At 36.9% G+C, this 18,237-nt stretch overlaps 1 pseudogene; it reads left to right on the forward strand.

Moving 5' to 3' along the window:
• Window positions 1-1,092: 1,092 nt before the first annotated feature.
• On the forward strand, window positions 1,093-4,414 carry LOC101712762 (phosphatidylinositide 4-phosphatase SAC2 pseudogene; annotated as a pseudogene).
• The last annotated feature ends 13,823 nt before the right edge of the window (window positions 4,415-18,237 follow it).

The raw sequence follows: 18,237 nt of genomic DNA on the forward strand, positions 1-18,237 counted from the left end.
TGTTTATTAAAATAGTTAATCAATATCTCAATGATAATTCCCTGCAATGGAGAAATCATTTGCACCATCTGCCAGTAGATTTTAATTTTCTTCCTTCCTATATTTGACAGATTTAGCAAATCCAAGCCTTTACCTTCACTTCTTAATGTGTAGAAGAAACAACAATGTATATAATTTAAAAGATGATATAATTATGGTTATAGCAAGCAGTCTTTATCAAAGTAATAGAATTTTTATTTGGGAAGTTAAAGACTACAATTTGAAGTTTCCTTTGCAGCTAAGTCTAAGGTTTAAGATTTGAATTTATTGCACTTACAAACCAGTCAGTCACCCAGTTTCTGTCCATGTGTTCTGACAGAAGACATGAGGCTCTTGGTCCTCATGCTTCAGATTTAATGAGGTAGATGGTGTATATACAGTGGATTTGAAGAACCTGATTTTTAGCGAACTTACTTTTTAGCAAGCTGCAAGGAAGTCTGCTGTTTGTCTCAAAGTGTGATGCAACTTCATCCTTCAAAATTTCTCACAGTGGGCTGCAGGCTCAATATCGGTACAGGCTGGTCTTGACTGAGCTGCGAGGGATCCACGGACGGACAGACCGACCATGCCGCGCTCCCGCAGACCTCCACCACCTGCTCAGTGGGCTCCCGCTGTCAATGCCGTTGAGCCCAAGTCTGATGTTGTGGCTATGACTTTCAAGATTTTTCTCCTTTTTGCAGGACTCATGGTTAAAGTACCTGTCGGGCTACATTTTTCTTGTAAATTACTTCTTTTCCAAAGTCTGTTGTTAATGTCCCCTGAAGACAGCGCCTTTTACGCTACCATTGTCGCAGTGGTGGGCTTCATGTGGTGCTGGCAATTTTTGTCTTCATAGTGTGGAAAGAGGGTTTGCCTCAGTGGTGGGAAAACAAAAAAGAAATAGAGCAGCTTCAAGAGCTGCAAACGCTGGGGGGTAGGGAAGTACCTACAGGGTTTGTTTTCTTTCTTTCTTGTTTGTATTAAACGCGCTTTTCTTTTTCTTTAGAGGGGAGGGGAATTCAATATTTATGGCACCTAAGACCAGTAAAAATGGGGTGGGGGGGAGGGCGGACATTTTTGACCACCTGTTACGTGCCAAGTGCTTTTTGTTAAGAACATAATGTTTTTGACTGAGGATAGTGTTTGACTGATGTAAATATTTATGCCAAAATAGGATGCTAGGATAAAAGTAGCACTGTAATTAGTAGGAGAATTTAGTTCATATCAATATGTGTCGTGTTTTCATTTTTATGGCTTGGCTCAAGCAACAATTTTCAGAATGCAGCCTCGTTGATGCTACTCATAGAGATGTGGATGTGCTGTTACTGCTTTCTAACTCTGCCTACTACGTGACCTATTATGATGATGAAGTGGATAAAGTAAACCAGTATCAATGACTAAGTCTAGAAAACCTGGAAAAAATAGAAATAGGTCCTGAACCCACTCTTTTTGGTAAGCCAAAGTTTTCCTGCATGCGACTGCACTACAGATATTAAGAAGCAAGTGGTCATTTCCACACACTGAGAAGAAGTTGGAAAAGACACCCTTCAGTGAAATGCAGAGATGTTGCAAGTCACCAAGCAAGCTGTAGGACTGGATGTGCCCGTAATAGAGAGAAAACTCAAGAGGAAGAGCAGTAAACCTCATGAAGGAGTCATTGGTATCAGATTTCAAAACCAAGGCTCTTTGGCCCAGGGGAAGAATTTTTTAATGAGCAAATTTTCCTCTCTAAATCAAAAAGTGAAACAGACCAAATCCAATGTAAATATTGGCAACCTACAAAAATTAGGAAACTTTACAAAACCTGAAATGAAAGTTAATTTTCACCAAACTTAAAAGTCAACCTTTGGAAATCAGATAGTAGTCTTGAGACTATAGAAAACTCGGGAGTGATGGATAATAAGGTCCAGGCAGAGTCTGATGAGGATATGTCTTCAGATGACTCATACCACTCTGATGAATTCCTTACCAATTCCAAGTCGGATGAAGACAAGGAGCTAGCTAATTCTTTAGAGAATGTAGGGCTGATCGATTATATTCTTCCTAGTTGTGGTATTATTGCTTCATCACTTCGATTAGGCAGTTGATCTCAGTCTATTAGCAGCACTGATATTAGCATTCATGCTCCTTCAGAGGTCACTGTTGCTCATGGAAGTGGGCTTGGAAGAGGCCAGGAGTCTCCTTTGAACAAGAGCCCTTCTGACAACATACACATATTGACTGGCTTTGCTAAGCCTATGGATATTTACTGCCACAGATTTGTCCAAGTTGCACAAAACAAAATGACTGAGCCATCAGAGACCAAGTCTGTTTCTCAGCAAGCTAGTGAGGAAGGAAATCAAATGACCAATCAAGTTTCTAATGAAGAAACTCAATCAAAATCAATGAAATAGACACCTTCTCGGCCATCTCATTTAGATGTGTCTTCTGGGACAGGCCCCCAATTTTTGTCAGTTGAATCAGTTCATTCAGTTGTATCTCAAAAGACTCCAGCTCTGGTCTCAGCATGGAACTTGAGGCAGGGCATCGTGTAACTCCTTCCCCTTCTGAGAGCAGTAGCAGCAGAGCAGTTTCTCCCTTTGCAAAGATTTGCAGCTCCAGGGTCCAGGTTGCTAGTATTACCCAAGCTAGGTTCACCCATGACATAAACTTGGCAGTAGCCAAAGTTCAGAAGAGTCCTGCAGAACCTGAAGTAGTTAATCAAGTCCAACAAAATGAATTTAAAAATTTGTTTACACAATGCCAGACACCAATAATCCAGATTTAGATTTTAACCACAAAGAATTGTGTTTTATTTAAAAATGTTTTGACATATTAGGTTATGTTAACTTGTATTGTTTGAATCTAGGGATCACCAATTCTGGTTATCGGGAAGAGTCTTCAGAGGAGGCTGAACTTGAGATTTCCAGATTTGAGAGTCAAGACTAGGCTGTGTCATCCTACATTGTGTAGACCTGAGTAGCATATACACTACAAAACTACAGAGCAGTTTATTCATTTGAAAGTAATTCAGGAAGAGGTCATTTTGGTATAGAACCTAAAGTGGGTATTTTTTGGCTGAAGGGGGGATGAAGTATAGGAAATAGACACAAGGAATGGACATGGGCCCATTTGAGAGTAGCATTTTTGTCAGTTCATTCCTGTTTATTACCTCTACAAGGTACCATTTAGTTTAGTGAATTTAGAATGGAGAAGCATATGACTATAAAAAATTTTGATGGCTTAACCATTCCCTGTGAAGAGTTGAGGATTACTAATGCTCTAGCTAAAAACTCATTTGATCCTAACTTTCTCCATATTCAAGGGCCGGGGATTTAGCTCAGTGGTTCTGCCGCCTGCCTCACAAGCACAAGGACCTGAGTTCAATCAATGGTACCAAGAAAAAAAAAAGTACACACCTCATATTCTAACTTGAATTATTTTGTCACCTGTGGTCTTCAAAATTGAGACACATTGACTTGCCTGTCGTAAAGTAAACCCAGTGCGTCAAATGTATCTGGTGGTACCAATTTTATTTTGTTCTCTTTAAAGAATGTATTAGCTACCAGAAATTCTGAAAGTCTTCAAGGTTTAACTTTTCCAGGACATTCCTCAACATCTGGTACACACTACTCCAACTTGTGAAAATTTGGTTTGAAACACTGTTGTGTGAAAACTGATTTTACTATGATAATCCTGACCATGGAGAGCCAGAGCCACCTGTATAACCAACCCACACAGGAAGAAAGCTGCACAGCACAGTCCAGCAAGTATTGGTTTCTCTGCTATCTTTAGAGCCTTACTCTGTTGAAGTGATTCTCAGCTGAACAGTATGTCTGCTGTAACTTTGATAAACATTCCGTTTTTGTTATTTATTAGTGGTATTTTTTTGATGTGTCAAATCTTGTGACTATTAAAAGTACCAGTAAATAAAAAAAAAAAAATTCTCACAGTGACAACAGCCCTGAGAAATGGCTTAGTATGAAGGAGCAAGGGCCAAAAAAAAATGTTAGGACTCTGAGGGAACCATGGCAATTGGGAGCTGATACCTTATGTCATGAGACTAAATATTTGCCTGGGGGGGGGAAGAAAAAGTGGTGAGTTGCCCATATTTTTCATCCTTTATTCTACTCTGCTTTCTAGGAATGTTGTTGCATCTTTAAAGAATGGGATGTTTATTAAATTAGAGATACATTCTTAACATATGTGTAGTTTAACAACACATATGGTGAGATAAAGCAGTACATTAAATATGATGAATTCTTTTTTTTTTTTTTTTGTACCAGGGATCAAACTCGGGTCCTTGTGCTTGCACAGCAGGCGGCGAAAACACTGAGCTAAATCCCCGGCCCAATATGATGAATTCTATGCAATACCAACATGAAGTTATTTTGTGATTGTTCCTACCAAGGTCTTCAAACATGCTCTTTGGAATTTGTCTCTATGTTATAATTTTTAAAATAATATCTTAGTTTAAATGTATAACTTTGTGGCTAATTTCAAGTTTTCAAGCTCTTTTACCCTAAAGGCCCACAGGGATTAGCCAAGTCTCTGCTACTCTGTGACCTGCAGGAATGGGAGATATATAGAGAAAATAACCAAGTACAGAGGGAGAGTAACCCTGGAAGCCAAACATGAACCCTGTATTCTGCATGAGAATAAGCCCACATTAGCCTTCTGGAGCAGGAGATATCACAGGAAGAAGAATCACGATACTCAATTTTATAGCTATCTCACCCTCTGCACCTGTCACCTTGTCAATCCTAAGGTGTAAGGAGATTCTGAGCAAGGACAATAGACACCCCAGAAGCCAGAAAATAGGACCTGGTATGAATGTATTAAACTGAGTAGGTCAAAGAGGTAGATAAATATCAAAATGGAGACAAAGCCAAGACCACATCATAGGAAAGCACATATTAACTAAAGAGACTTCCATACGAGCGACAAAAACTTTCCACTATAGTTGATCCTCAACTCTCAGCACACAAACACACACACACACACACAATGAAAAACATGAGTAAACAAGGGAACAAAAATGCATTCAAAGACTCCCAACTCTCCCAAAGGTGATCCAAGGGATGTTGATAAAGAGGTAATGAAAAAAAAAAAATGATTACATGAAGTGATAAAAGAAGAAACAAGATCACTCAGGTGCTGGATGAGCTCAAAGAGGATATAGCTAAACAGATAATGGGTTTAATAAAATGTTGAATGAGCTTAAAGAGCTAGCTGAGCCAACCAAAATGATTCAAAATATGAATGACCAGATTAGCACAATGCGCTATTAGAATCCATGAAAAGATGGGCAACAGGAATGCGAAAAGAAAAAAAATCCTTTTGAAAGTACTAGCAGGAGAAGATAGGGCTGATGCAGGTGACCGTATCCTCAGACATACATTAAAAAGCACGATATATCATGCCAAATTGATCCAACAGCTACTAGATGACTCAGAGAAGACAAGCCTGAGATTAACGAGTTAGAGAAAAATCAGAAGATGTCAAGAATGTCAAGAAACACCTGTTTACTGAAATAAGCACAGAAAACTTTCCAAATATAAGGAAAAATTTCAAAATACAATTAAGCAAGACATGTGGAACCCTAAATGGCCATGACCAGAAAATAACTTCTCCATGACATATCATAGACAAAATCCCAGAATTCCAACACCAGAACAGAATCTTAAAAGCTGTCAGAGAAAAGCAACACTGAATTATAAAGGTAACCCACTGGAATTACTGCAGACTTTTCATCATGAAACTTAAAGGCCAGGAGAGCTTGGAGTGAAGTGTTTCAAGCCCTAAAAAGAAAAAAAAACACATTCAAGTCATAATAATATATATTGAACAACTATCTTTCAAATTTGATGGAATAAGGAACTCTCACAACATTTTAAGAAATACATGATTGTCAAACTAACACTTAAAAATAACTCTCAAGTATATTCTAGTCAGAGATAATAAAGCCAACAATGCTAAAATGTCTAACATATCAAGCTAGATGAGCAGTTAATAAAAAGAAAAAAATAAATAAATTATCATCATAAAAATATTGCAATGATAAGATTAATTCAGTACCTTTCAGGAATATTAACAAAGTAAATAGTCTGAAATCCTCAATCAAAAGGCACAAATTGGCAGAGAGGATCAAAAAGCAAACCTAACGGCATGCTGCATTCAAAGACATATTTAAAATGGAAATACATTCATTGGCTAAAAATAAAAGGATGGAAAGCAATGTTCCAAGAAATAGGAGCCTGAAAGCAAGAAGGAGTAACCATCTATTTTCAGACAAAGTGAACTTCAAGCCAAAATCGATCAGAAAAGTCAAAGAAGGTTACTACATATTGGATAAGGGAAAATTTCAACAAAAACATGTAATGATTATAGATAAATATACAAAAATACAGACACATCCAACTTCATAAAATAAACATGACTGCACATTAGAGATCAGAAAAACAACACAGTCACAGTGGGGGACCTCAATACCCTATAGTCACAATCACAAATAGATTGACTAGATAAAATCAACAAAGAAATATTGAAGTACCTTTAAACATCTTTGAATAAATAGACTTAGGAGATAACTACAGATATCTCCATAGATTTTACCCAAAAATGATAGAATACATATTCTCACCAGCACACACAACTTTCTTTGAAATACACCACATGCTAGTGCATAAAGCATGTCTAAATAAATACAAAAGAATTAAAATTACCCCATGAATATTATTAGATGGTAGTGCAGTGAAATCAGAAATAAATGGCAAAAGAAACTACTTAAAGTAAGCAAATACATGGAGATTAAACAACACATTCTTAAATAATCAATAGATCACAGAAGAAATCAAAGAAGGAAAGAAATAGTTCATAGAATCAAACAATAATCCTGGTACGACATACCAGAACCTATGGGACACAATGAAAGCAACCTTATGGGTAAAGTTTATAGAGGTGAATGCTCACATAAGAGAAACAGAGTAAGCCCAAACAACCTAATGATGCATCTCAAGGCCCTAGTAAAACAAGAATAGTCTAAATCCAAAGGAAGGAAATAATAAAGATAGAAGTAAAAATAAATAAATTTGCATGTAACAAAACCATAAAGAATTAATGAATTGAAGAGCTAGCTCTTCAAAAGGGTAAACAAAATAGAAAAACCCTTAGCTAAACATGCCAAAAGAAGGAATGCAAAGACCCGTGTTGATAGTATTAGAATTGAAAAAGGTAAAATAACAAGGGAAAAAGCTAAAATCCAGATTGTTAGGAACTGCTTCAAAAACCTATACCACAATAAATTCCAGAATCTAGAAGAAGGCTGTAGATCTCTAGACATATATGGATTATTAAAATTTAACCAAGAAGATATAAAAACCTGGAACAGTTTGATAAAAGGCAATGAAATTGAAGCAATAAAATAAAAATAAAATAGCCAACCAAGAAAAACCCAGGTCATGATTGATTTACCGCTGAATTCTACAAAAACTTCAGGGAAGATGTAATGCCAGTTCTTCTCACATTCTTTAAAGACAATGAAAGGGAGGGAGCAAAAATCATCCTGGAAGCTACACTCATTCCTGGAAGCTAAAATTACCTTGATTCACAAACCAGACAAGAACTCAAGTGAAAAAGAAAATTACACATCTTCTTTTTAATGAATATACATGCAAAAATCCTCAACAAGTTACTGAAAAATGAAATGCAACAATTCATCAGAAAGATCATAAGTTCTGACCAAGTACGCTTTGTTCCAGGCGTGCAAGAATGGTTTAGCAATACAGAAATCAATAGATACACTACATCACATAAACATAAGCAAATACAAAAATCACATTTCTCTTTCCTCCCATCCTTCTCTCAATGGTCATATAAGCCATTTCCAAGATTTAGCTATTATAAATTGTGCTGCTATAAACATGGGTATGCATGTATCATTGTAATATGGTATTTTACCTCTTCTAGGAAGATACCTAGAAGAGGAATAAGCTGGGTCAAGTGAAATTACTAGTTTTAGTTTGTTGGGGAATTTCCATACTGCTCTCCATAGTGTCTATACCAGTTTACACTCCCAACAACAGTGAAGAGGGTTCCTTTTTCTCTGCATCCTCTCTAGCATTTGTTATTGATTGATTTCTTGATGAGAAGCATTCTTTCTGGAGTGAGATGTGAGATGGAATCTCAGGGTTGTTTTAATTTGTATCTCCCAAATGGCCAATGATATTGAACATATTTAAATGTATTTATTGGTCATTTGAATAGAAGTGTCTGTTCATTTTAGATGCCCATTTGTGGACTGGATCTTTAAATTAGGCACAGGGGATTAGTTCTTTTGAGTTCTTTGTATATTCTAGATATTAATCCCCTGTCTGAGGAGTATTTGGCAATTTTTTTTCCTATTCTGTAGGTTCTCTCTTCACTCTGTTGGTTGTGCAGAAGCTTTTAAATCTGATGTGATCCCATTTGTTGATTCTTTTTATTATTTCTTTTGCAATCAGGGTTAGGTTCAGAAACTCTTTGCCTATGCCTATGGCTTTAAGAGTTTGATCTATTTTATCTTCTAACAGATTGTTTCTGTTTTACCATTTAGACCCATGATTCACTTTGATTTCAGTTTAGTGCATGGTGAGAGATACAGGTCTAGGTTCAATATTTGGCATGTGGATAGCCAATTTTCCCAGCAGGATTTGTTAAAAAGGCTTTATTTCCTCCAGCAAAAATATTTAGATACCCATGTCATAGATAAGGTAGCTGAATGTGCCTGAAGTTGTTTTTGAATCCTCTATTCTAGTTCATTGAGGCACAAGTCTGCTTTTTGCCAATTCCATGGTTTATTTTTATCACAGTAGCTTTGTTGTATAACTTGAAGTCTGGAATGGTGATGCCCTCTGCTTTGCCCTTGCTATCCAATATTACTGTTGGTATTCTAGCTTTCTTCTGATTCCATATATATTTTGGGTTTGGTTTCTCTAGTTCTGTGAGGAATGCTATTTGTATTTTCATTGGAATTGGATTAAATTTGAATTACAGTTTTGGAAGTATGGCAATTTTCACTATATTGATTCTGCCTATTCAGGAACAGGGGATATCTTTCTATTTTCTAATATTCTCTTTGATTTCCTTCTTCAGAGTACTACAGTTTTCACTGTAGTTGTCTTTCATTTTCTTAGTTTGGTTAACTTCTAAGTATTTCATTTTTCTTGATGCTATTGTGAAAGGCATTGTTTCCTCAATTTCTCATTTGGTTTCTCTTTGTAATTGGTGTACAGGAATTGCTTTTTGAGTGCTGACTTTGTATCCTACTATGCTACTTACTGAATTTGGTTAATAATTCTAGGCATTTTTTTGGTGAAGTTTTTGTTGTATTCTATGTAGAGCATCATGCTATCAGCAGATAAGGATAAGTTAACTTCTTCATTTCCTATCCATATCCCTTTTTTCTTTGTCTTATCTAACTGATCTGGCTAATGATTTGAGAACTCCATTGAAGAGCAGTAGTAATCCTGGGAATCCCTGTCTTGTTCCTTTTTTTAAATTTTTTATTTTTGTTCCTGATTTTTTTTTCCATTAAGTTGGTACATTTTAGGTATAAAATGCAGTTACATTCATCATTGGGATCTCGTACCATTACATGAGTATCTTGGTTCTTATTTTTCCCCCTTCCCCTGCCCTCCCTTCACCCCTCCACCCTTCCCTATTTGCAAAAACTTTGTTCCCATCATTTTCCTTTTCTCATATGTTTTTCTTTTCCCTTCTTTCTTTTCCCCTACCCCTCCCACTTCTCCTGCTCCTTTAGACCTTTTCTTCCTATTGCACAATATCAATTATACATTTTTAAAATTACAATATCAAGATCTAGGAGACATTACCACAGAGTTTACAGAATTTAAAAAGATATAGAAAGCATATTACAAAAATCTGTTTTGAAATAAATTTGATAACTTCTAAGAAGTACCTTGGAAGACAAATTAATGAAACTAACTCTGGAGGAAATATAAAATTTGAATAGCACCTATTAAAGACAGTATATTCCTAGCTTGAAAACCTACCTATATGACAACAACAGGCTCATAGACATTTTAAATGATGAATTATATCAAACATTTAAAGCAGAAAAAAGAAGGAACACTTCTCCCCTCATTTTAGGAAATCAACATTGTGCTAATCCCAAAACTGGGTAAAGATAATAGAAGAAAAAAAGTATGAGCATAGATAGAAATTTGTTTAACAAAACAAACCATTAGAAGTCAGATCTGGGAGTATGCAGAAAGTGGTTTTATTATAGGGATGGCAGTGTTGGTTCAGCATTGGAAGATCTACCCCTAAAAGTCATCATTTTAACAGAGGAAAGGAGAAAGCCATATGATCCTGTCACTAGTTGGAGAAAAAGTATTTGACTAAATTCTACAGCTGTTCATGGTAAAAGCTATTAGAAGACTAGAAGTAGAACAGAACCTTCTCAACAAATCAAAGACATGTACTCCATACTTCCAGCAAAAACACCTTATATGAATGGAGAAGATTCAATGCTTTCTCCCTAAGGTGGGGAACAAGGGCAGATATGCCTACTCTTCATCTGTCCATTAAATTTTGAAACAAAGTCCTAAACCAAAATAGCCTGGCAATAAAATGACACAATTAGGATAGGATTGGCAAGGTGGAAGCAAAATCTTTATATGTAGATGAAATGATCATCTAGAGAGAAAATACTAAGAAATCTCTAGGAGCCCTGAGAACTTGTATTTGAATTTAGCAGGATTAGAAAACACAAGGTATATATAAAATTTCAGGTCTATGTATACTTGCTATAAATGAAGAATGAGATATTGAAATTTAAATGTTATGTAGGAGTACAAAGGATCTTGAAAAGTAAAAAAAAAAAATAACAGTGTTGGAAGACGTTAGTACCTAATTTTAAGACTTTCTCTAAAGCTACAGTAATTAAGGCAGTGTTGGTGTAAGGAAATACATATAGATCATTTGAATAAAACAGAGAATCTAGAAATAGAACCACACATATATGGTCCACTGAGTTTTGAAAGATTATTCAACATTAACATTTTATAGAATATAAACTCAATGAAAGAGTAGAGGAAAAGGGAATGTTTTCAGCAAATGGCACTAGAACATCTGGTATCCATATATAAAAAATTAACCTTCACCATTTATTTCCATACATAAAAATAACTTGAAAGGATCTATGAACCTAAATATGAAAGACTAAAGCTATAAAACTTTAAGAAGAAATTATAAGGGAAAAAGTTTATGAATTTAGGGTGGGCAAGAACTTCCTAGGATACAAAAAAAATGATGTATAAAAGAAAAAAATTGATAAATGAGATTCCATCAAAATTTAGAACTTTAAATGACATCATTAAAATGAGAAGTAGTCCTTAAACAGACCATATTTACAATGCGTATAACCTATGACCAGAATATATAAAGAACTCTTACAACTCATTAATAGACAACCCAGTTAAAAAGTAGACACAAGAAGATGATAAACAGCCATTACAGCACAAGGAAAGGTGTGCAACACTAGAATCAGAAAAATACTAATCAGTACAATAACAAGACTGAGTTATACACTCATTAGGGAGATGAAGTTAAAGGTTTTAAAACCCTTGTCATGACTTTTTCTTTTTGTTGGATTCTCCCCCTTTGCATTTAATTTGTCATGCCCAATGGATTCATTCTGCTGGGCTTCCTGGGGTCGTGATCCTTATTGTCTTTTCCTAGGAAGGATATTGTCTAAAATTTTTTGGAGTACTGGTTTGGTATTTATGAAGTTCCTAAGGTACTCTTTATCATGAAAGTATCTTATTTCTTGATCAATTTTGAAAGATAGTTTTGCAGGGTACATCAATCTGGGTTGGAGGCTGTTTTCCTTTAGGACTTGAAATATGTCACTCCAAGCTCTTCTTGCCTTGAAGGTTTGCATTGAGAAGTCTGCTGTGATTCTGATGGAGTTTCCTTTGTATGTGATTTGTTTCTTTTCTCTCACTGCTTGTAGAATTTTGGTATTCTGTTGGGTTTCTGGAATCCTAATTATTATATACCTATGTGTAGATTTTTTTTTGATCAAGGCTATTTAGAGTCCTATATGCCTCACTTATCTGTATGTCAAGTTATTTTCCCCTGCTTGTGAAGTTTTCTGCCATCACTTCTGTGAACAGTTTTTTTATGTCATCTGAACTCTCTCCTGTTTCTTCATTGACTCCAATTAGTCTTATGTTATTCTTCTTTGCATCATCTAGCAGCTGCTGGATTGATTTCTCATGGTTCCTTACAATTTTGAAGCAATTTTTCTTTTCCTAGTGACTAATTGCAATCTTATTTTCTATATCTGAAATTCTGTCTTCACATTGGTTCATTCTGCTGTGCAGACTTTCAATGGAGTTTTTAATCTCCTGGAAATCTGTTTGCTTCTGTTTTATGGATTCCATTTGTTTCCTATGTTGGGATTCCATCATGTTCCTGAGGTCCTCTATTTTTTTATCTGTGTCCTCTCTAGATTTATTAATCATGTCTTGCACATTAGCAAAATCTCTGCTGTTATCTGAGTAATTATTTCTGATTTCATTTTTTCCAGATCCTCTTTTGTTGCCAGTTCAGAGAGTCCAGGTGGTTGAGTGTCAGATTGTTCCATCTGGTTTCCCTTTGGGGTTGCTGTAGGTGATCTGGAAGTCTGTTTTTGAGGCTTGTTTATGTGTCTTCTCATTTCCACCGGGGGGGGGGTTGTTCTGGTGCCACCCACGTGGCTCACCTCCTCTGCCCTGGGAGCAGTGGAATGGCAGCCAGGGAGCCTCCTCCTGGGTGCTAGGACTGGCTCACCTCCTCTGTCCCGGTAATGGTGGAATGGTGGCTGGGGAGCCTCCTCTTGGGCACTGGTATTGGCTCACCTCCTCTGCCCTCCTCTGCCCTGGGAGTGGTGGAATGCTGTTCCTTATTTTAAAGGGAATGCTTTAATCTTCTCTCCATTTAAAATGATGTTAGTAATTGGTTTGTCATAGATGGCTTTTATCAGAATGAGATAAATATCTTCTATTTCTATTTTCTTCAAGGTTTTAAAAAATTATGAATGGATATTGGATTTTGTCAAATTTGTTTTCTGCATCTATTGAGATGACCATGTAGTTTTTGTCCTTTCTTCTGTTTATATGTTATATTATATTTATTGATTCAATTATATTGAATTGTCCCTGGATGCATCACTGGAATGAGTCCTACTTAGTCATGGTGTGTAGTCTTTTTGATGATTTGCTGCATTCTGTTTGTCCATATCTTGTTGAGAATTTTTGCATCTATGTTCATTGAAGAGGTTTACCTGAATTTCTCTTTTATGTTGGGTCCTTTTCTGGTTTTAGAATTAGGGTGGTGTTTGCTTTCAGGAGTGACTTTGAGAGTATTACTTTTCTTTTGATTTCATTAAAGATTTTGAGGAATATTGACATTAGATCTTCTCTAGAATTCTTGTGGAATTCAGCAGTGCATGTGTTCATACTTGAGCTTTTCTTGGTTGGTAGGTTTCTTATTACTTCTTCAGTTTCATTTACTGATATTGGTTTATTCAGGATTTTTATATCTTCTTAGCTTAGTGTTGGTAATTCATATGTATCTAGGAATCTTTCCACTTTTTCTGAATTTTCCATTTTACTAGAGTTTCTCAAAGTAGTTACTAATGAATTTCTGATTTTTCATTAATTCCAATGAATCTTAGGTTAGTCTTTCTTGCATCATCTTGTAGCTGCTGGATACTTTTTTCATGTTTCCTTGATGTTTTTAAGGTATCTGTCATTAGTTGAGCACTTACTACATCCCTTTGTTTAGATCTGACACTGTCCTCACATTGGTTGATTCTGCTGCTCATACTTTTAATAAAATTTTTAATCTGGATTTGTTTGGAACTTCTTTATGAATTCCAATTCTTTTTTCATGCTGGGAATTCATGGTTTGCATCTCTTTAGCTCCTTTAGTTTTTATTAGTGTCTTCTCTTGACTGATGGATCATTTGTTTTATTAGGATCATTATCTTTTTAATTATTTCTTCTTTGCATTCACCAAACATCTTATTGATCTGTTTTGTTATCTCTACTGTTACTATTTTAGATATTTGAACTGTGTGGCTTTTGATCTCTTCCCCCAGATATCCCCTGGATTTGCTTTGGGAGAGTTGAGAGGTTTGGGGGGCATTTTGTTGCTTTGTCATCTCATTTTTAATTTTTTGTTGGTCAGTTTGTATTCTGTGCCAAAGGCTTTCAGACTGATTATGGTGCGTGGTTATATTGCTAGTACTGAGACCTCTTTAGTTACCTTTTGCTCTATGCCACCACCTCTATTTATTTGTGAGGGGAGGTTGCAGCCTTTTTGTCCCAGTTCTTTGTGAATGGATTGCAGTATTATTTATGACCTCCAGGAAATCTAGATATTCACATAGAGAAAAAAATTCATAGCATTAACTATGTCATGTCAGCTAACGTAGTAAAATCAGCTACATCAATAGCATCAAAAAGAAAGTGGATATTGATAAACCCTAAGAACTAATAATGTGCCACCCTTAACCATAAAAACAAGATCTATAGTTATAGTACAAACTTTAATACAAACCACCTATTGATATACAGTTATATCTACTCAACAGAGCAATTTTACCTCTAACATTAGAACAGTATGGAACTCTATTATGATGTGGTTAACTATCTACAAATTCATAAAGGTTAATGGCTTTTCTAGAAAAGATAGAAGTTGCAAACACTAGGAGCTTGAAAAAAATAGAATCAGAAAAATTAACCAATGGAAGATAGGAAGAAGTTGATGAAATTAAAATAAAGCATCCTATTAAGGAATAGAAGAAGCAGTAGTATTAGATACAGTAACAGAAAAGACCAACAAGAAAAAGGATAAATAATAATAAGTAGATATTAAACAGAAAAAAGTAGTAAGGAAACAAATTGAAAGAGAGCTAATGAGAAAAGAAAACGGGGTGGGTGGGGGGGGCAGAAGGACCTAATCAAATAAAAAAATAATACAAAAGGAGAAAAAATGGGTAAGGAAATTTCAACCCACCAAAAAAAAGAAAGAAAGAAAGAAAGAAAGAAAGAAAGAAAGAAAGAAAGAAAGAAAGAAAGAAAGAAAGAAAGAGAAAGACACCCCTATAGGAGGAAAAATTGGGTCAAAAGAAGAGAGAAAAGAAACAATCCTACAAATTTCTAGATGAGTGTTTTTCTTTCAGAACCCACAGTCTTCAATCCTTTGTTATATTCCTTTTTGCCTCTCTTTATTGCCTGTGACTTTGTGTGGTGACCCCTGTTTAAGGGGTCACCAGTCTGTAAACTCCAGTCTGTGGCAACTGTCCAAGCTGGGACATAGGCCCCAGTGAGGGTATGCAAAGATGGACACTGGGTGAAGACTCAAGAGAGTTTGAGGCACCCAGTATAGACTCCAATGGGCCAGAGGCAGAGCACTGAAGGCCAGATAGATTTTGACAGCCATGGAAGCAGCTCAAAACCTCTTTACAAGAGGAAGGCTTGTCCAGCCCTGGGGCACCCAGTAGAGACCCTAGTATGCCTAGGACTAATGAAGGGAGACTCCAGTGGACTCAGGGATGGAGCCAGGCCCTGGGTGGAGACTCAAGCAGGTCCGGGGCACCAGTCAGGTCAGGCGGGCCTTGGACCCATGCCAGAAAGAGATTCTTGTGCACATGAGTCTGACCTGGTGCCCCTGGAGGAGATTGTAGGGAGGCTGGGCCATTCATTGGAAACCAGATGCACCTGGAACTGATTGGAGTGCAAGATAGAGGCTCCAGTGAACCCTAGGAAAGGCACAGAATGCCTAGTGCTGAATGCAGGCTCTGGTAGGCCTGGGCTACCAGGTGGAGATTAAAGTGCATCTGGGGAGCCCAGTGGAGACCAAGGCTGCCCAAGACAGATGCTAGATGGAATCTCTGACAAGTTCAGGAAGGGTGTGGCACAGTGAACAAAGAGACTCATGTAATCTCTTGGTTCCAGGCATGATGTCAGCACTGGGTTCCTGACTGGTGTGAGACTAAATCAAGGCACTTGGCAGCAGCTCAGTTAGCCCTGGGGCATTCAGTGGAGACTCAGATGGGACCAGTACTGATGTGGGGTTCCAGTTGACTATTCAGACAGGCATAAGCAGCAGCTGGGTGAACTCAGCGATCACCATTCACTTGTTTGTTGTCTCCCTACCCAGAGTTGGGTTGGTGGGGAGGGAGCTTCTTCTGCCTTCGGGTGAGTACTAGAGAGGATACTACAGTCTACAGCTTCCTCAGTATTTGGAAATCAGATTTTGGGGTGAAGGGGCACATAGACCTTGAGTCTATCCTGAGAGACTAGTCTTTGCAGCAGTGCTTGGTTCCCTCTGCTATTGGGAAGTTTTCAAGATGGCTGCTCCCAGGATAAGCAAGTCTGGGGGTGTGTAAACTGGCCCTGGCAGACTGCTTCCCCTCTTTTTGACTACTATCTGGATTTTGGGTTTTATCTACATGTATCTGCTTTCAAATTGATTTTTTGTGACAGGTTATAAGGTCCCCCACATCTTTCCAGTCACTTCGGTTCTTGGTTGGTCTTGCCAGAGTATCTCCAACATGACTCCTCCTCTAGTCAGTCATATTGGATCCTCGATGATTTTTTTACTTCTCATGAACTCACATACACAACCACTCCATAGTCAAGGTAGAATATTTCCATTATTCAAACAAGTTTTATTGAGCCTTTTTGTACTCAGGCCTCTTGTATGACCTCTAGCTGCTGACAACCATTAATCTGATTTCTGTGCCTACATTTTTTTCCTTAATCAGAAGGAAAAATTCACATAGTAAGTGTATAGCTTCTTTATTTAAGGCTTATTCACTTAAGTATATTAGTTGTGAGATTCTTTTATGTTGCATTTATATATAATCTGGTTTTTTTATTGCTGAATAGTAGTCTATTGTGTGGATATTAAGTAGCTTGAACATTCAACAATTGATAGACATGAGTTAATCCTAATTTTAGAATATTATGTATAAAACAAAAATTTATCTATAGATCTGTCTTTGTGAGATGCTTTCATTTTTCTGCAAATACATAATCCCATTTAGGAGCAAAATTCCTGGGTTGTCTGTTAATTGAAAGTTTAACTTTACAGGAAATTATCCACACTCTTCCCTAAGAGGCTATTTCATTTTTCATTTCTACTAGCAATGCACAGTAGTAGATTTAGTTGCTCTGTATCTTCTCAAGTACTTTATATTGTTAGCTTATCATCCTTGTTTTTTTTAGTTTCTGTAAAAATTTATTTGACCAAAATGTAGAAAAAGTGACACTATTACATGATACAGTTGCAAGAATCTAGAGTGTGGATTTTATTCATTTGCCCAATTTCCTAGTGTATCTCCTAGTGTAGTGTGATGCTTAATAAATAGGAGTGAGGGGCAGAGGATTCACGTAAGCTAGAAGCAGGGTGGTTTTTAGTCAGAGTTGTAAACTTGAGCTGTCCCCCACACTGCTGGGTAATATGGAATGTTTCCTCTCTGAGATGTTAAATGAGAAAGCAAAACTACAACAAAACCAAGACATGCAGTCCCTGACTACAAAATTCTCCAGTTTAATCAGGAGTTTCTTGAACTTTTTTTTTTTTTTTTTTGGTACCGGGGATCAAACTCAGGACCTTGCACTTGCAAGGCAGGTGGCAGAACCACTGAGCTAAATCCCCAGCCCTTCTTGAACTTTTACTAACTTGGTCCCGAAGAAGGAATTCAAGTCCTAGATAAGAAAATCTTCAATTTGACATTCCCTGAAGTGTGGAGATGAAGCTACACCAATTACTTTTGGATCTGTACTTTGCTGCCCTATATTTTTTTATAGAGAACAGTTGTTTTGCTCAGTTTGATGGCCAGCAGTCGTCTGAATATGGCTGAGCTGGATAGGTCTAAACAGAATATTCCTGCCTAGGACACAGCCTTACATCAGAACAGACAAGCATGGGCCATTATTAAAGTAAGAGAACCATTCATCAGAGAGCCACTTTAGAATGGTTTGTGTGGAAGAGCATAGCATTCAGGATATGTCCAGAAAATACTTGAGCAAATATTATGACCATTTCCCAGGCATTCTCATCCTGATGGCTCAGAGGATGTTTGTTCTGCAGTGGAGTATGGAGGAGGGCCAGGATGACTAGGTTAATCTAGCTGTGGTTTATGACTTCTCAACATAGCCCTTTTTTATTTTTTGCCCT

Source organism: Heterocephalus glaber, unplaced genomic scaffold (genome assembly GCF_053883595.1).
Source record: "Heterocephalus glaber isolate CG9 unplaced genomic scaffold, H.glaber_assembly_v1.0 deba00001504, whole genome shotgun sequence".
Taxonomy (NCBI): Eukaryota; Metazoa; Chordata; class Mammalia; order Rodentia; family Bathyergidae; genus Heterocephalus; species Heterocephalus glaber.